The 20,110-nt window shown below is 41.5% G+C and overlaps 1 protein-coding gene across 1 annotated transcript in view; it reads right to left on the bottom strand.

Annotated features, from left to right (window-relative positions):
* Positions 1-20,110, bottom strand: part of SEMA5A (semaphorin 5A) — a 549,553-nt gene that overhangs the window by 405,145 nt on the left and 124,298 nt on the right. Inside the window, exon 2 of the mRNA XM_069556145.1 lies at positions 18,667-18,759. The gene's annotated coding sequence lies outside the window, so the exon portion shown is untranslated. The remainder of the gene's footprint in view (positions 1-18,666; positions 18,760-20,110) is intronic.

The following is a 20,110-nucleotide window of genomic DNA, read 5'->3' as shown; positions in this document are numbered from 1 at the left end:
TCACAAACACAGGTACACAGACTTGGGGGATGAGGGTCTTTCTGCTTTATGAAATGAGATCTACCTTCCTCACTGATTATGCAAATCTCTCCAAGTTAACCAAGAGTGATTTAAATTAGTTTTTATAAATGGCTGCATCATATCTGAGGCATTCATATAATTTGATACATAATCTAAAATCTACTGCTATATATTCAACATTTGCGGTAGTATTTATAGTTTGTCATGGGGAGGAGCGCACTGAAAACAATGCTACGATAAACGCCTAACACACATACCCTTATATATGTATGCTTGTGCTTTTACTGTTTCAGACATTCTGTTTCATATTGGAGTATAACCAATTGATGTTTACAACATCTGCTGGATCATAGAAAGAGCAAGGGAATTCCAGAAAAAAAATCTACTTTGGCTTCATTGACTACACTAAAGCCTTTGACCATGTAGATCACAACAAACTGTGGAAAATTCTTAAGAGATCAGAAAAACAGATGACCTTACTGCCCCCTGTGAAACGTGTATGCAACTGAAGAAGCAACAGTTAGAATTGAACATGGAACAATGGACTGGTTCCAAATTAGGAAAGGCATATGTCAAGGCTGTATATTGTCACACTGCTTATTTAACTTATATGCAGAGTACACCATGTGAAATGCTGGGCTGGATGAAGCACAAGCTGGACTCAAGATTGCCAGGAGAAATATCAATAACGTCAGATACGCAGATGACACCACCCTTATGGCAGAAAGCGAAGAGGAACTAAAGAGCCTCTTGATGAAGGTGAAAGAGGAGAGTGAAAAAGCTGGCTTAAAACTCAACATTCAAAAAATGAAGATCATGGCATGTGGTCCCATTACTTCATGGCAAATATATGGGGAAACAATGGAAACAGTGACAGACTTTATTTTCTTGGGCTCCAAAATCACTGCAGATGGTGACTATAGCCACAAAATTAAAAGACGCTTGCTCCTTGGAAGAAAAGCTATAACAAACCTAGACAGTGTATTAAAAAATATAGACATTACTTGGCCAACAAAGTTCCATATAGTCAAAGCTATGGTTTTTCCAGTAGTCATGTATGGATGTGAGAGCTGGACCATAAAGAAGGCTGAACGTTGAACAATTGATGCTTTTGAACTGTGGTGTTGGAGAAGACTCTTGAGAGTTCCTTAGGCTGCAAGGAGATCAAACCAGTGAATCCTAAAGGAAATCAACCCTGACTACGCATTAGAAGGACTGATGCTGAAGCTGAAGCTGCGATAATTTGGCCACCTGATGAGAAGAACTGACTCATTTGAAAAGACCCTGATGCTGGGAAAGATTGAAGGCAGGAGGAGAAAGGGACGACAGAGGATGAGATGGTTGGATGGCATCACTGACTCAAATGGACATGAGTTTGAGCAAGCTCCAGGAGTTGGGGATGGACAGGGAAGCCTGGCGTGCTGCAGCTCATAGGATCACAAAGAGTCAGACACGACTGAGCGACTGAACAACAAAATAGCCAATTAACAATACTATGATAAAGGTGTAGATGCATAGCAAAGTTTCAGGTGTACAGCAAAGCAACTCAGCCATAATTACACATGTATCCATTATTCCTCAAACTCCCCTCCCATCCAGGTTGAAATCAGACAGAGAAAGAGAAATATTGTGTTTTTATTTTTATACTATATATTCCCAGAAGTGGTAATGCTGGGTCAAAGAGTGCATATATTTTTAATAGGAAGTCAGGCTGCTTTCCCCCAAATACAAGCAATTCACATGTCCACCAGGAATGGGCGAGAGTCCTCTTTCACTAGTGTCCTTGCCACCAGCAGTGGTTTGTGTTCCTTTGAGAGTTGGAAGTGGATGGAACATTATGTCATCTACTTACTGGACAGCAGAAGTTACTCATATGTGAACTCTCTACTCATATCTTCGCCCATTTCCTTGTGGGCTGCTTGAATTTTTCTTATCAGTATATAGCTACTTGTACATAGAGATACTAACCATAGGTCCATCATAAGCATTACAAATATTGTCTGTATCTGATACTCAACTTGTTAGATTATATACATTGTCTGTGGCACAGATTATTTTGTAAATGACAATCAAATTACATTCTAGCCCTTCTGCTGCCAAAAAACGAGGAGGAAATCAGCAGAAAATTCCCAGCCTGCCACTGCTAAAATTAAGACTCAAAAGCCCACTGAAACATAAACTTGGAAAGGATCCAGTATAAATAAAACTACATGTCCAAAAATACATTCTTCACCCTTAGCACAAACGTCATTTTTCCCCTTCCCTGGCTGAGAAGAACATGATGACCCACACAGTTGACAATGTGGCTGGTCCTTCCTGACCCCTGGGGTAGATGTTACTAAATGCAGCACTCTCTGTAATTCTTGAATCTGGACAGATTGTTTGGGACTTTTCAGCTACAAATACTACTCTGTGCTGTGCATAGTGGATTTTTTTTTTTTTACCAGAATATATACATGATATGCTTAGTTGAGAAACTGTCTCTAGGATCAGGAAGATCAAAACTGTTAAGTGGTAAAGAGTGAGGAAAATACATTTATCATTTTATGTGATTCTTGTGAGCATCTTTCAGTGCTGTTGGGGTTTTGACTCTTGTCCAATTTTTACCAGACTGACACTGGTATCAACATTAAAGATGCTACGGAGTTTTTCTCATCCCCAAATGGTTCAATAGAACTAGTCTTAAAAAGGATAATGGAATCGCCTCTCACCTCGGTAACCTAATATGACAGCCTAGATCCACTGTAAAGTGATAAAATAATTCCAAGTGATGTGATCTCCGGGTCTCAGTCTTCCAGTGATCATTCACAGCCCTGATCAGTCCAGTCAAATCCCAGTTTCATATTTTACTGTCCTCAGCAAGCTTCATTCACATCATTCATTTAAGAAGAGACACTTATAAGTCAGACAAATACTATCTGATACCACTTACACGTGGAATCTAAAAATTACAACCAACTAGTGAATAACACAAAAAGCCGCAGACTCACAGACGTAGAGAATTAAACTAGCGGTTACTGGTGGGGAGTGGCAGGGGGAAGGGGTAATACAGGGGTAGGGGATTTAAACAAGGGTTATTATGGGATCATACGCTATTATGTGTGTAAAGCTTTTGAAAACTGTAAAGCACTGTAGAACTTTTTAAAATAAAAAAAATTTTAGAAAGGGAAGAAGAGACACAACCATATGTCAGAGAAGGAAAGTCACATAACTTTAAAATTCAGACTACTTGAAACTGAGGGTGCTGAAGGTTGACTAATAACCCCTAGACTGACTTGTTCAAACGGCATTCTTGAGAGATACGCCTCAATCTCTAGAAATAAGGTGAATTTTTAAAATGAGATATATTTTACACCATGGAGTCTATTGATAATAACAAGACCATACTGCAAGCTTAAATTTGCTAGAAGGGTTGATCTTTGTTTAAGTATTTTGCCAAAATAATTGGGAAGGACATATACACACTACTACAGATAAACCAGATGACTGATAAGTACCCACTGTGTAGCATGAAACTCTGCTCATTCTCTGTGATGACCTATAAGGGAAAGGAATCTAAAAAACAGTAGACATGCATGTATGTATAACTGATTCATTTTGCTGTACACCTGAATCTAATACAACTACACTCCAATAAAAATTAATTTTAAAAAATTAATAAGAACAAAGTAGACAAGAGGAAACTTTGGGCACTGATAGTCTTGATGGCAATGATGGTTTCACAGGTGTATTGTTATCCCAAATTCACTGAGATCCATGCACTAAGTATGTATAGCTTCTCACATATCAATGTTACCTCAATAAAGTTTTTCCTTAAAAAAAAAAAAAGATCTTCTGGATGATTTATAAACTACTTTCTATGTTGGCATGTTACCAATGAAATGACTCACTGTGGGGAAAATGACATTCTTTAGTTCAGCTCATCAGTTTTCACAAGTGCTTGATCACTATGCCTTACAAATTATGTGTGTCCTTTTCACAAGTCTCTCTACGGATGCTAGATGCTCAAACCCATTACTTTCCAACCTACAGCTCTGTATCCTGGCTTAAAGCAGAATACAACTGTCTCAGGGAATCTTAATGGCCAGCGCTGAATGTTATTTTCAGTTACTAGGAGAAATGAGAGTCCTCAACTTTACGTTAATCGGCCAAACATACTTCTCCTTGATAGAAATCAAGTTCTAAACCACTGATAAAATTCTGGTGACCTCCTGAGCTTTATATCTCTGATCCTTTACGAAAGCTGATAACAATGCAAGTGGGGTTAACTAGAATCCTTGCAGGGAATCAAACACCGTGGGCTCTCTGGCCCACATCATTGTCCGCTACATTATTATTAACAGCGTGTCACAGTCTCTTACCTAGCACACTGCAAACATTCATAGAGATTCATTCAATCAACAAGGATGCAGACGGCTGCCAGAACTGACATTGAGAATGTGAAATGTATTGGCAGAAACATTCCCCAGACCTCTTAAATACTGAACTTTCACTAGCTCAAGTTTCCTGGAAATATATATATATAATTATAGTAATTAAATGAACACAGTGAGGGAAGAGGAAACAGCAGTGCAAAATTTTAATGCCAGAAAGTAGCATGTCAGTAACAAAGAAAACCGAAGTGAAGTAAAAGCTGCTCAGTCATGTCTGACTCTTGCGACCCCATGGACAGTAGCCTGCCAGGCTCCTCTGTCCATGGGGTTGTCCAGGCAAGAATAATGGAGTAGGTTGCCATTTCCTTCTCCAATGCATCTTCCCAACCCAGGAATCAAACCCAGGTCTCCTGCATTGCAGGCAGATTCTTTACCAACTGAGCTACAGGGGAGGCCTGTATAGTCCATGGAATTCTCCAGACCTAAATCCTGGAGTGGGTAGCTGTTCCCTTCTCCAGGGGATCTTCCCAACCCAGGGATTGAACCTAGGTCTCCTGCATTGCAAGCGGATTCTTTACCAGCTGAGCCACAAGGGAAGCCCAAAGCAAACTGTGTGGATTGTTAAAAACGCACTTCATACCTTGCCCAGTGCCTTCTAAGACTTAACTGGGAAGAGACTGCTTTTGAGAAACAGTGGGTTAACTGAAACATTAGAACTGCTGATTGAAAGAAAAAAGCAAAATTAATGCTGAAAATAAATCATATTGCTTCACATTCAGTCATCTCTCACATCCCCAGTTTCTGCATCTGCAACTCAACCAACCACAGATCAACCTGCAGAAACAAGGACCGACTATCATACTCCACCACTTAATAAGTCCCCTACATATGAACGAATTCCATCCCAAGACTGAGTTTGTAATTTCAATTTTTTCATAAGTCCAACAAAGTTAGCTTAGGTACCCAACTCACACAACTGGCTATACAGTACTGTACTACAATAGGCTTATAATGCTTTTCACATAAATAATACATTAAAAAACAAACACAGAAAAATAAAGAGAACATTTTTAATCTTACAGTACAGTACCTCGAAAATTACACCAGACATATGATATAACTTACATGATTGGACACACAATGTATTTGAAAGTTCACAACTTAACGGTTTGCATGTCAGGGACTTACTGAAAAGAATCTGAGCGTCCTTGGATTTTGGTGTCCAGGAGGTCCCAGAACCAATCCCCTACAGACACGGAGGGAATACTATACTTCACTGTAAGAATATGACCCCATGTCCCATAACCAGAATGGCATTTTCTATTACAACAGTGGAGAATTTTGCTGCTAACATGTTGAATGGATTCCCAGGTGGCTCAGTGGGAAAGAATCTGTTTGCCAATGCAGAAGAGACAGGAGACGCAGGTTCGATTCCTGGGTGGAGAAGATCCCTTGGGGAAGGAAATGAAAACCCACTCCAGGATTCTTGCCTGGAAAATTTCACAGACAGAGGAGCCTGGCCGGCGAAAGTCCATGAGGTCGCAAAGAGAGGGACGTGGCTGAGCAGGCACACATACACAAACCATATGTTGAATGAAATTCCTCAAGGCAAAAATTACCCTTGGAATGTCTTGTCACTTTTTGCATCACTTCTGAAATATAAAAGCACTACTATATCAAGCAGAATGTTATGAAGCACTCTCCAATAGATGCTCACACCCTACTCAAACATTCCAGCACCCACAGTCACGTCCAAGGTGTTCTTTTCCTCTCTCTGGTCTCTCCTGGGGGAGAGTCCTTGGACTTTACTATCAAATACAGAAGTGACTCTGAAATTAGCCCCAGTCATTCCCAAATATCCACACTCACATACATGACTGCCTATTCTCTCCAACTGAGTGAGAAATGAAAGGCTTCAGCTCAAAATGTACATGGTCCTAGGAGGCTTCTTGCTCTTCTTTCCAAAACTTGCACTTATGCAGAATTTCTATCTCACCCAATGGTCCATCCACCAACTCATTCAAGCCCAAAGCTAAACAGGACTCTTAGGTTTTCTTCCCCTTTCCCCTAGTGCCCAAGCCATCAGAGTATCACTCACCTTGCTTCTAAAAATATGCCAAATCCATCCAGTTTCCTCCACCTCCACCAACACCCTAGTCAGTACCACCATCATGCCTCATCCAGTCACCTGTGATGGCCTTCTAGTTGGTCTTTCTCCTTCCCCTCTTGCTATTCTATCATCCACTTCCCTAATGGCAACCATGAAAATTTAAATGGCAGTGTAAAAATGCAAACAAATCCTGTCCCACCACTGTTTCAGCAAAGGCTTCCCAATGCCCATTATAAATAACCAGGTTTACTGTCTTATCACAGAGACCTACACACTCTAACTCTTGCCCACCTCTTGATCTGAATTCACACCACTCTCCCCTTCCAAACTACACACACACGAGTGCCCAAAGTTGTCCCCTCTTCACTGCCTACCACACGACCCTATCTGGATGTTCTGCATAGTACTGACCACTATACGTTACTTTTCTATTTGTTGTTGTTCAGTCACTAAATCGTGTCCGACTCACTGAGACCCCATGAACTGCAGCACGCCAGGCTTCCCTGTCTTCACTATCTCCTCGAGTATGCTCAAGTTCACGTCCCTTGAGTCGTGATGCTATCCAACCATCTCATCCTCTTCCACCCTCTTCCCCAATTGTCTTCAATCCTTCTCAGCATCAAGATCTCTTCCAATGAGCTGGCTCTTCACATCAGGTGTGATGCAATAATTGTTTATAATCTAACTCTCTCCTAAAACATCTGCTTCATGAGAACTGGGAGCCTTCTTGTTTGTCAATATATTTCCAATACGTGAGAGGCTCCTACCCTGTATGCACTCAGTAAATACGTGTCAAAGAGGGGACAGCTGGACATAGGTGATCTCTTCCCTGTCACTTTCCTCACAATTTTCAAGAAAAGTGATAATAGAAACACAATTTCTAATCTGACATGAATCAGGATGCCCGCTAGTCCTCGATGACCCACCATGTGTTTATACAGATGTTCATCCATGAGGGACTTTTCTTTGAGATTAACCACCAATCATGTGTTTTCTGCAAGGAAATTACACACTGAGAGTGGGTTCCAACCCTCAACATACTTGCTGGCTCAGGGAAATAAAACCAAGACACTGCAGAAACCTATAGCAGCTTTATTTTGCAATAACATTTAGGATAGGGAATGTTCTGCCCTGGAGTTGCCTTGGTGACCTTTAAAAGATAAAGGGGGTGAAACGCATCCTGAATCTGAATTCAGAAGTTATATATCATCCACTGAGGTTGGCATGCAGGTAACCTCTGAATTATGCTGGCAAATTTCTTAACTATCCATGTTTTGGTTTACTTATCACTAAACTGGGGATAATGTTAGAACCTGCTTTGTATCGTTGCTGAGAAGATGAAATGATATAAATAAAGCAGTTATACCAGTGCCTGGGATATACGGTATGCTCAAGTAACTTGAGCCACTAATATGAATTATTACTAAGCTGTTATTATCAGTGGTTTATAAAATGTTCCAAAAGAAGAAATGCTGAACAACCTCTATCGAAAGTCTATTATCATTGCCACATTACAAGGGGCTGTTTAATGACTTCCACTGGTGAACAGATCCAAGTCCTTCAGACCCATACCTACAGGCAGGTGGAGGTGACCAGAATATTTACACTCCTTGCTTTCAACATGCGGAGATCTGAGCTGCACTCAGATAAAAAGAAGAACTTGTTCTAAATCAAGAACGCATTCACAAACCATGCACCTGTGCTTAGAAATATTAGTTGTAGGTACACCTGACCAGCCAGAATTCGCTTAAGAAAACAGAAAAGTAAAGCGTGAGTCATTCGGTCATGTCCAACTCTGCAATGACTCTGTAAATCCTCTTCTATAAAGACATAACTTGAACCAGAAAATAACTGTCAAAGTTAGAAGATACATAACACTTAACGTTATAACCACAGAACAAAAGTCAGACCACCACAATTCATTTTTCTTATTATTGCTATTATTATGACATCCCAGAAAAAAAAAATTTCTAAGAACTTGACAAAATCCCTATTACCTCTGGATTATGGACTAATCTGAGAAGAGCATCTGGAGAAGGCAATGGCAGCCCACTCCAGTACTCTTGCCTGGAATATCCCATGGACAGAGGAGCCTGGTAGGCTGCAGTCCATGGGGTTGCTACGAGTTGGACATAACTGAGTGATTTCACTTTCACTTTTCACTTTCATGCATTGGAAAAGGAAATGGCAACCCACTCAGGTGTTCTTGCCTGGAGAATCCCAGGGATGGGGAGCCTGGTGGGTGCTGTCTATGGGATCACACAGAGTTGGACACGACTGATGCGATTTAGCAGCAGCAGCAGCAGAAAAAAGCATCAGTCAGTTCAATTGTTCAGTCGTGTCCGACTCTTTGCAATCCCATGGACTGCAGCACGCCAGGCTTCCCTGTCCATCACCAACTCTCAGAGCTTGCTCAAACTCATGTCCATCGAGTCGGTGATGCAAAAGCACAAGAAATAGAAAGTTGCAAGAAATGTGATCAGCTCCTAGAACTATGGCAGTGGAATGATCAATCTAGCATACAATGGCTTATCAAATTTAGCAGGGGAAATTAAAGAAAGGAAAAAGTTATAGTTAGTTGGGATTTAGTTAGATTTGCCTACTAAAAATATGCTTGCTTCAGTGAAGATATTTCAGAATGAGCACTTATATGGGTAACATGCGGTCACTCACTACTTTACCGATGTTCCTTCATCTTTGGGTCCTACTGTGTGCCTGGCCTGTGGACGCATCCTACTGCTGTTCATAGCTCAGAACTTGCATCTGTGTTCAGGGAGGAGTGATAAAAATGGTGGCCAGCTGTCCGCAACTTCCAGTGGAAAACATTTTTGTGTATATGTATGTGTAGGGCTTCCCTGGTGCCTCAGTGGGAAAGAATCCACCTGCAATTCAGGAGATGCAGGTTTGATTCCTGGGTCAGGAAGATCCCCTGGAGAAGGAAATGGCAACCTACTCCAGTATTCTTGCCTGGGAAATCCCAGGGACAGAAGAGCCTGGCGGGCTACAGAAAATGGGGTGGCAAAGAGTCAGACACGACTTAGTGATCAAACAACAACAACAATGAATACACACATGCTTGTAGCCCCAAGTCAATGAAGGATTATTTGTCTAAAAGGCGCTTCATGGTTGTGGATCATTCAGTAGCTATCGATCAATTTACCAGAAACTCATAATTAAGTCACAAAGCTGGGCTTTAGTACACAGTTGCATTTTTTAATATTTATTTTTATTTACTTATTTGGCTTCACCAGGTCTTAGCTGAGGCATACGGTATCTGTTCTCTGATCAGGGATCGAATCCAGGCCCCCTCCATTGGGAGTATGGAGCCTTAAGGCCACTAGACCACCAGGAAGGTCCATTTAGTACAATGTTTTAGTGACACTTATTTCACTGACTACTCCTGCTTTAGTGACCTTCATGAGCTCAGTGCTAGTGCTTTCTCTGTCTATATGTATATTTATGTTTATTTCATCTGTATCTCTATCTACAAACCTATATATCTATGAATGGTGGTGGTGGTGGTGATGGTGATATTTAGCTACTAAGCTGTGTCTGACTCTTTGTGATCCCATATGGACTACAGCCTGCCAGGCTCCTCTGTTCATGGGATTTTCCAGGCAAGAATGCTGGATGGTGGCCATTTCCTCCTCTGGGGGATCTTCCCAGCCTGGAGATTGAACCCACATCTTCTTCATAGGGAGGCAGATTCTCTACCATTGAGCCACCAAGGAAGCCCCCATATATCTATGAATATATCTATCTCTCTATCCATCTATCTGTAGACAGACTATTCAACTGACCCAGAGCCTTAATGTCCCGGCATGGCAGGGACTCTGAGGCATACCAGGGCTGTTTTTTGAGCCTGTATATCCTTGGTAACTACCTCACAGGAAACACAGCTTCAGGGTTCTGAGCTTGGCTCAGCCACGCTGCACGGTGCCATTTTTACATTTAATAAGGAAATGGCAACCCACTCCAGTACTCTTGCCTGGAGAATCCCATAGAGGGAAGAGCCTGGTAGGCTACAGTCCATGGGGTCGCAAAGAGTCGGACACGACTGAGCTACAAACTACTAAACTAACTACAACTAACTACCTCTTGAAGATGAGACTGATGAGGTTCCACCATGACCTCAACAGTGGGTCCAAATACTCTGAGTTAGAAAATGTTAAAGGCAGGAAGGAACTGCCTTCTGATCTCACAGTGTGGTCGTGGACTCTGTACTGATGGACCACTGTCAACGCCCCTTTCGGGTGCGCTCACAACTCAGGGACCACTCTGAGGGAGAAGCACACTTAGAGAGGCTCGTGCACTCTCCCTCTCTAGGGTGCACTATGGATGAGGTACCCTCATACAGAAACAGCAAAAATTATTTGTGGCAACGGTAAATGGCCACAGCTGGACAGTACGGGGACAGTCTATAATGGCTACTGCAAATCTATTTAATTATTGTAAAATCATGAAATAAACATCTTAAATCAAACAGAGCATGATCAGAAGGCCAGAGGAGCACATCATTATCACACTCTTAAAGACTATGAAGTAAATCATGTTTTAAAAAATTTCAATCAGAATCACTTCCCTAAATAACACATACATATTCAGTGTTTATTGTGTGTTAAGGATTGGGAAGAAAAACACAATCAAGTCAAGGGCTTCCTGGACTACATGTCTACAGGGAACAGTATAATGAGTCCAATTTTAAACTACCATTATGGGGACATGCCTAGGATGTGGAGGCGCCGCATCCTTTGTCTGGCTATGAATAAGGACAATAAAGCTCGGCAAAAGAGGTGACATGTGAACTGAGACTTAATGAACATGTACCCACTTGCTGGACAATGTGGGAAAAATTACACCAAATACACTAAGCTTCAGTTGGATACAGAGGTTGAATAAGCCCATTCCTTCCTCTTACAGACAATCTAGTGTACTTCCAGTTCTGTGTCCAAACTAAAATTAGGTTTTTCTGAGCTAGCTTTCAAAATCATCCAGCCAGCCATCCAACAAACAATTATTGGCAGCTTTTATGTCTCAGGTCATTCTCTATGCCTGAAGATGGAGCAGTGATCAAAATAGACAAAAATCCCTGACCTCATGGAGCTTACATTTTGGGGACAGCAGAAACGATACAAATGGTGAGGATGGTCAGGGGAGAAGAGAGGGTCAAGGCAATGCAAGAATCTGCAAGACTCAATGGCTGTAGAGCAGAGAGTCAAGCAGTTGGGGTAACTGGCCAGAGATGTGGGAGTCACTCCAGAGAACGGTGGTGTCCTGAAACCAGATGGAGCAAGTGCTTCAAGGAGCTGAGAGGGATGGACTACACGGCAGGAGCATGGCTGACCCTCACCGCATGGGCGATGCTGACAACATCAACCCCTGGATTTGCTAACATGGTGGCGACAGGTAACCTTATAGAGGCAGGACTGATGGAAGGACACAGTGGTCCAAGTGGGTTCAAAAGGAAGTGGAAACACAGGAATTAAGGATAATAAATATAAACAAATGCTTTCAAGCAGTTTTTCTGTAAAGAGAAGAAGAGAATGGGCTCATATTTGGAGAGGAAACTCAGATCAACAGGCCACTTTTTTTTTTTAATGGTAGATGTTTGCTTTCCTATTGGAAAGATCCAGCAGAGAGGGGAAAATAAAAACTGATCACGCAGGAAAGAAAGGCAAAAACTGTTTAAACACTGTCTTAGAGTAGGAGAGAAGGAATGGGATATTCTTGCCCAAGTTGGAGTCTTGGTCTCAAGACGAATCGATCAGAGTGGCCAATGGGTGGGACGTGTGATTGACCAAATTGGGTAGGTGCCTCACCTTCAAACCATAGCTGTAGCAAGGAGGTGACTCTCTGGGGAAACAGAAACAACCATTCTCAAAGGTATATGACCACTGAGCTGCGAGCAAGGCAATCATCTCCCGCCTCCTACCAAAAAAATAATTCTCAACAATGATAAACAGCTTGGACGCACCCACCTAATTCCTCAGCACTGAAAATGGAAGATCTGTTCACTATTTTTAGATACTATTATATGAAAATATGATGGTATTTACTTCCCAGAATCTACTGACCATCTTTCCAACCTTGGCTTTGGTTTAACCAAGAGTGGTTACTGCCCAAGCTTGAGGCAAAAGCAAACGAAACAAAATGACTCTGCTCCGTTTGTGGCCTAGGAGGCTAAAAGAGACACAAACACGCATGCAAACCACATGAAAGGCTTCAGTGGAGAAAACATGAGCTGATTAGCTTTGCGACCCTTCAGCTATGGAAGCCTCTCCAGTACTGTAATCTGCAGACCACAAGCAGGAAAACCTCAAGTCCATGAAATCCAAAAACCCAAACACAGGGTCATTTTTATGCCCTTAAGAGAGTTCTGCCAGAAAAGATCTCACAAACAGTTTAATCAAGGGGCAGTGTACTTACAGGCACATGTAAACCTTCAAACCCAAGCAATTAACCCCATACACAGATATCAGCCCCTCTAATGGGTGCCTGAGAATGAACAGTACACGTGGCCCATTCCCAGGGAGAAAAGGATTCTGAACTTCATCACACATTTGTGACTCACAAATATTTATAGTAGTCGCAGAGCCAGGACAATAACATAACATGCAGAAGCTCACCCAAACAAACAGGTTTCAAAGGCCAAAACCCCAACAGGGAAGAGAACAGGAGAGAAAGCAAGGTTTCCCCGTTCTGATGCCTTTGACTGTGAACAGTGGAAGCACACAGCTCTGCTATCAGTGAACCTGGCTCATGTGGACTGAGATACATATGACAAAACAGATCAGATCAGCATGGGGCCTTTCCAGATTGCTGCCTGGACAATGGGGCAAGAATAATAAGATGCGGAGGCCACAGCTTTAGTATTCCAGACATTATTGAGACTGACAGGCTAAGTCTTGATCCCCAAAGGCAACCACTCAGCATGTTTAAACAAGGCATATACCTTGTGTCAATAATATACATAGAGATGCACTGCAAATATCATAAAATAGAATTCCTATCAGCATAGCAGCCCCAACTGCAACACCGACAGCAGAACTCAGAATTTACCAGCCAGGAAAAGTAGAAAACTAGAAATAAGGAGGCTTGAACTGGGGTTCAACATTGCCAAAGCCAGGTTCAACTCCATCTCCAAACCCAAAATCTAGCGAATTCTCTATCTTTTGGAACTTACACAATTATGAAACCATCCTCGTAAACACACGATAATTAACCATTAATTAATAATTTAGGTGAGTACTCTAAACTCAACAAGTGAAGACATCAACCAGTACATACAAGATTCCACCAGTCCTGCCTGGGTCTTTCAGACACACCACAGACTATTTTGGTGGAAATCAAAAGTTACGTACAAAAATGAAACTAGAGGAAAAACACTAACATATGACTTAATAATGCTCAACATAATGAGTTAAGTTCTACTGAATAAAAAGATATGAAATACAATTGTTTAAAAAAAAAGATAAAATGCCAAAGTTAACCTTCCCTAAGCTAAAAGAGGAAAGTTAAAGAATGAAAGAATTCCAGTTGTCTGGCTATAGACCTGCTATCTATTTGTAGGATGAAGCAATATTTCCTTGAGATCTCTCATTCCTACAAATATTTTGATTATCTGAACATCCTCCTCAGATTAAATTTGTGGGATAATTTTTGTCAGGGAGTTAAAAGAGAGGCAGAATAAAACTATGAGAAGAATTACAAAATAAGAGATAGCTATTCTTACATAAGTGAACACTTCCCTGAATGAAAGAGTTGAGTATTTTTAATAATATCAGAAGAAAGCAAAGGAAAAAAATGTATTAAGTTTCTAAGCACTGATTGAAATAATTATAAAGGAACTATCTGGTGACACTAAAATAAACTTTGATTTTAAAAGGATAAAGTTAACAAGCTAATATACTCGGGAGAAAGACAACAAAGGGTTAATATTCTTAAAAAAAGTTATGCAAGTATCTGTTAAAAAAACATGGAATCTCAACAGCTACTGCTGCTACTGCTAAGTCACGTCAGTCCTGTCCGACTCTGTGCAACCCCAGAGACAGCAGCCCACCAGGCTCCTCACTCCCTGGGATTCTCTAGGCAAGAACACTGGAATGGGTTGCCACTTCCTTCTCCAATGCATGAAAGTGAAAAGTGAAAGGGAAGTCGCTCAGTCATGTCCAACTCCTAGTGACCCCATGGACTGCAGCCTACCAGGCTCCTCTGTCCATGGGATTTTCCAGGCAAGAGTACTGGAGTGGGGTGCCATTGCCTTCTCCGTCTCAACAGCTAAATGAGTATAAAATGAGAACTAACGATTCTTTCAGAAGTAAGTTCCCTTCCTCTCCTCTACTTTCTCTCCTGCTTTTCTCTCCTTCTCAAAAAACAGCTATCACACAAAAAATTTAAAAACCTACCAAATAACATAATGAGTAAACAATAGAATATATATAAGGAGGTGAAGCTATTGAATTGATTTTAAAAATTAATGATGATGATGATATTAAAGCTTTAGCAAAACAAATTCTGTAACATATTTTTAGTGAAATAAAAATATCTAGAATACTTCTGCAAAGCCAACTGACAATCTTATTAAAATGCACTGACTCTGAAAGAGTAAACCAACTACAGCTATTCTGGCATAATGAATTCATCTTCAATTAAAAGAAAACCTTCATAATAAGAGCTGCTATTGTTTATGAAGTGTCTACCTTATGCTCCAAATTTCCACTCTTCACGAGGTAGTGACAGTGTGGGCTGTGAAAGCAAGCAACAGCAAGCAGCAGTGGGGTTCAGGAGTCTGCTACCCTCCCCTTGCCATGACCCTTTCACACTGTCTGTGATTTTTGTTAACTGAAAATAATATATATCTCCAGCAAAGAAGTCAGAAAGAGAAAAACATCGTATATTAATGCAAGTATGTGGAATCTAGAAAAATGGTACCAATGAACATATTTGCAGGGCAGTAAAAGAAACACAGACTTAGGGAATGAAGATGTGGCCACAGTCGGGGAAGGTGAGTGGGATAAGCTATGACTGACATATACGCTACCACGTGTGCAATCGCGAGCGGGAAGCCTCTACGCAGCACAGCAGCTCAGCCCAGCGCTCTGTGATGACCTAGATGGCTGAGAGGACGGGGTCCAAGAGGGAGGGGACATATGTGTACATACGGCTGGTTCACTTCATTGCACAGCGGAAACTAATACAACATTCTAAAGCAACTACACCCCAATTTTAAAAACATATGCAGTAAATTACATTATAGTACTTTTGTATGATAGACTATTATGAGGCATTCAAATAAAATATATTAACAATTTTCAATTACATGATATGCTATTCAGTTCAGCTCAGTCGCTCAGTCGTGTCCGACTCTGATATGTCATTACCATTAGTCTATAGCATAAAAAAATACGTTATAAGAAGTGAAAAAGCAGTATGTTAATTTTACATATAGTGGTGTTCCCACTCTGTATAACACTCACAAAAGATTGTATTAAATGACAACAGTGACTGTCTTTGATGGAGGCACTATGGGTGAATATTTCCCTCTTTTACATAATTTCCATAATCAGCTTTCACTACTTTAATCTTCTTTTCATATTTTTAAACTACAAAAATACAACATTCTTCAGGAAATTTTAGATAGTGACTATATGGTTTATAATCTCCCCCAGTAGCTCAGCTGGTAAAGAACCAGCCTGCCAATGCAGGGGTTGCAAGAAACATGGGTTTGGTCCCTGGGTAGGGGGAGGATCCCCTGGAGAAGGAAATGGCAATGCACCCCAGTATTCTTACCTAGAAAATCCCACGGACAGAGGAACCTGCAGGGCTAGAGTCCATGGTTTGCAAAGAGTCAGACAGGACTGAGCGTGTCCACATAAGCACACACGCGCGCACACACATACACACACACACACACATTTGGTTCATAAAGGGCCAACACCTCAACCCCAGAGATGACCTGTTTAGAGTCTGGTATATACCAAGGTGTGATCTAACAGACTTGTTAACACACAGGCACTCGGATGCAGAGATAATATGAGTGTGTTTTTAAGATGAATGCAATTATATTAAGTATATTATTCTGCAACCTGCTTTTTCCAGTTAACAAGGTACCACACCTAGCTTTCCAATACTTTTATAATCTAAATTTTACTTTTCATATCATTGCTATTAAAGTGAATAACACTTTTCCATTACTTGTAGAAGAAGTACCAAGACCAGTGGCTCTGGAAAAAGGTATGTCCTCAAAAGTTATACAACATCAGGCTCACATGCGCTACAATTACTTCTGTGAATGAGGGAATGAACAACTAGAATAGGTCCCTGCTTAAACTCCTTCAGGAAACACAAATTAACTGGTTTTCCTTTATCCTTCTTGTTAGATGATAAGCAGTAAGGTAGAGAGTCTAGCAGGCCTTGAAGTGTCAGACGTATCCTTTCACAAGAAAAAATTTTGAAAAATCCAAACCTCACCTCATCTGATGTATGTGGCAAAAACGGTTGCCATGTTACCCCATGATTTAAGTATGCCAATCTTGTTCACACTTGTCTTGTAAACATCTGCTTTTGTTCAGAATAAAAGATGAAGATTTGATACCAGAATACTTCTGTACAATGTAATTATAAGACAGCCCCCAAAATAACTGCATGATTGCCCTAAATGTATAAGGTATACATATTAGGAGTATGTATGTAGCAGCACGTATGCTCAGTCACTCAGTCGTATCCGACTCTTTCCCACCCCATGGACTGTGGCCTGCCAGGCTCCTCTGACCATGGAACTTTCCAGGCAGAGTGGGGTGCCAATTCTACTCCAGAGGATCTTCCCGACCAGGAACTGAACCCAGGTCTCCTGTGTCTCCTGCATTGGGAGGAGGATTCCTTATCACTGAGCCACCTGGGAAGCCCAGCAGCAGGTATACAGCTACCAAATAAAAATGTTCCATTTAGAAACTATATGTAGACCAAAATAGGAAATGCTGTCTGAACTTATTTGGCAAATGAGCTACTGCTGCTGCTGCTAAGTCACTTCAGTCGTGTCCGACTCTGTGCAACCCCATAGATGGCAGCCCACCAGGCTCCGCTGTCCCTGGGATTCTCTAGGCAAGAACACTGGAGTGGGTTGCCATTTCCTTCCCCAATGCATGAAAGTGAAATATGAAAGTGAAGTCACTCAGTTGTGTCCAACTCTTAACGACCTCATGGACTGCAGCCTACCAGATTCCTCCATCCATGGGATTTTCCAGGCAAGAGTCCTGGAGTGGGGTGCCATTGCCTTCTCTGGGTAAATGAGCTACACATTCTAGATTACCAACACCATCTTGATCAGGCCCTGCTGGAGCAAAGCTGTAGTCTAGGTGTTTGGACTCAGACTAATACACTCAGGGCATACTGACTGTGATAAGCACTGAAAACCAAATCCAGCCAAGGAGTAGGTTTTTGCAGTTACAATAGGCTTTGTTCAAAGTGGCTTATGACTAACTTCTGAGCATCCAAGATAAATTTTGTTAAGGGGCTCATACCTACTGGCCACTAAAACACTCTCACTCTCGACACTGGGATCTTGGAGCACTGAGTGTAGATGAAGATTCGATAAACTACAGTCATGGGGAACAAGTCCAGCTCAGCTTGATGCCTGTATCTGTAAATTTATATATATCATCTGTGGCTGCTTTAGGCTACAACACAGAGCTGAGCTGGTACAAGATAATGATGATGATGACAAGATAGAGATGACATGGCTAATGAATTCTGAAATGTTCCCTATCTCACCCGTTTCAGAAAAACTTTACTATCTCCTGATATAGCCTACTGTTCAAAAAATTGATTTCTTATTATTTAACATAAGCTTAGAGTATCTAAGTATTTCCAGAGCAGAATAAAATCGTGTCTGTCCTTATTCTCAGGAGGCATGCTTAGTGTTAAGAGGTTGTACTGGATTAAGGTTAAGAACATGGGTTCACGTCCCAGCCCTGCCTCTGATCACTAGTGAGATCTTGAGCCCATTACTTCACTTCTCTGTGCTTTCAGTTTCTCTCTGGAAGGCTGCTCATTCTTCCACTGTCTTTCTGCACAGCTGAGATACGTGATGATCACAATCATCATGATTTTCTCAATCTGTGAAATCATTGGCTTCTTCATTTCCCATTTGAGTGTCTGACTTACCAAGGAGGAAAGGGGTGGAGCGTGTCCTCGACCATGTATCACACGAAGGATCCACAGCTTCTCGGGTGGTTCAGCCCAACTCACACACCAATGCTTCAACAAAGACAAGGGGGTAAAAAACAGAGGTTATATTAACCCATTTGAAAAGAGACCACCGTCTTTGCCAATCGATTCTAGAAAGTTCCATGAATTCCCTGCACAACCAGCTGCATTGACAATGTAAGGCTTAGCACAGAGCAACTTGGAAATCACAACATGACAGCCCCAGCCTTCTATCCCATACCAATAGGCTCCTTTCCTCAGAAAAAGAGAAACAAAGATTCAGATACTGTTAATACAGGAAGACCAATCTCATAAAACCACCAAAAGGACCATTGCACTGCTACTGTTGCTAAGTCACTTCAGTCGTGTCCAACTCTGTGGGACCCCATAGACGGCAGCCCACCAGGCTCCCCTGTCCCCAGGATTCTCCAGGCAACAGCACTGGAGTGGGTTGCCATTTCCTTCCCCAATGCATGAAAGTGAAAAGTGAAAGGGAAGTCGCTCAGTGTCTGATCCTTAGCATGGACTGCAGCCTAGCAGGCTCCTCCATCCATGGGATTTTCCAGGCAAGAGTACTGGAGTGGGGTGCCACCACCTTCTCCATTGCACACCTGTTTAAATTACTTTAAGCAGTTTGAGCATCAAATTCCAATTGTATAAATTTACCCATTTTATGATGGGTCTTTCATTCTGTTTTTGGAAATACATAGTACCTTAAGTAATGCATTTCAAAAATAGGAGAAAAGTCAGCAGGTATACAATAAACTATACTAGATTCAGAACTTGTGTTTTTATTTACATATTAATTTATCTGATGCAAAATATGAAGCTTTTCTTAGAGGAAATTGTAAACCATAAAACCAATTCACATTACTAAAGCAAATTTATCCAATCCGCTCATTCAATATAACAAATTTAAATAAAAATCCCGAAAGCTTAATACATAATGTGATGAAAGATGACTGCAAAGCATGAGCTTCCCTAGAACCATGCATGAAAAGAAATTTCTCCATTACTAGTTAAGGATGTCTCCTACTTCAACTGCTACGTTTTGGGGCTCATGCTTGTCCTGCTGTCCTAGCTGTTGCAGTCTCTTTCTGCTCACTGTAGTCCATAGCTTCTGGCTGCCATAAACCTCAAACACACTGAGGTTGCCTAGCCCAAGGCTTCCCAGGTGGCAAAGTGGTAAAGAATCCGCCTGCCAATGCAGGAGACACAAAAGACACAGGTTCGATTCCTGGGCTGGAAAAATCCCCTGGAGTAGCGAATAGCAACCCATTCCAGTATTCTTGCCTGGAAAATTCCATGAACAGAAGAGGCTGGTGAGCTACCGTCCATGGGGGGCAAGGAGTCAGACATGACTGAGTGAGTGAACATGCCTATCCCAGCAGCAGCTGAGAAT

This window comes from Ovis canadensis, chromosome 16, assembly GCF_042477335.2.
Source record: "Ovis canadensis isolate MfBH-ARS-UI-01 breed Bighorn chromosome 16, ARS-UI_OviCan_v2, whole genome shotgun sequence".
Classification (NCBI taxonomy): domain Eukaryota; kingdom Metazoa; phylum Chordata; class Mammalia; order Artiodactyla; family Bovidae; genus Ovis; species Ovis canadensis.
This window is presented reverse-complemented; position numbering and strand designations above follow the sequence as displayed.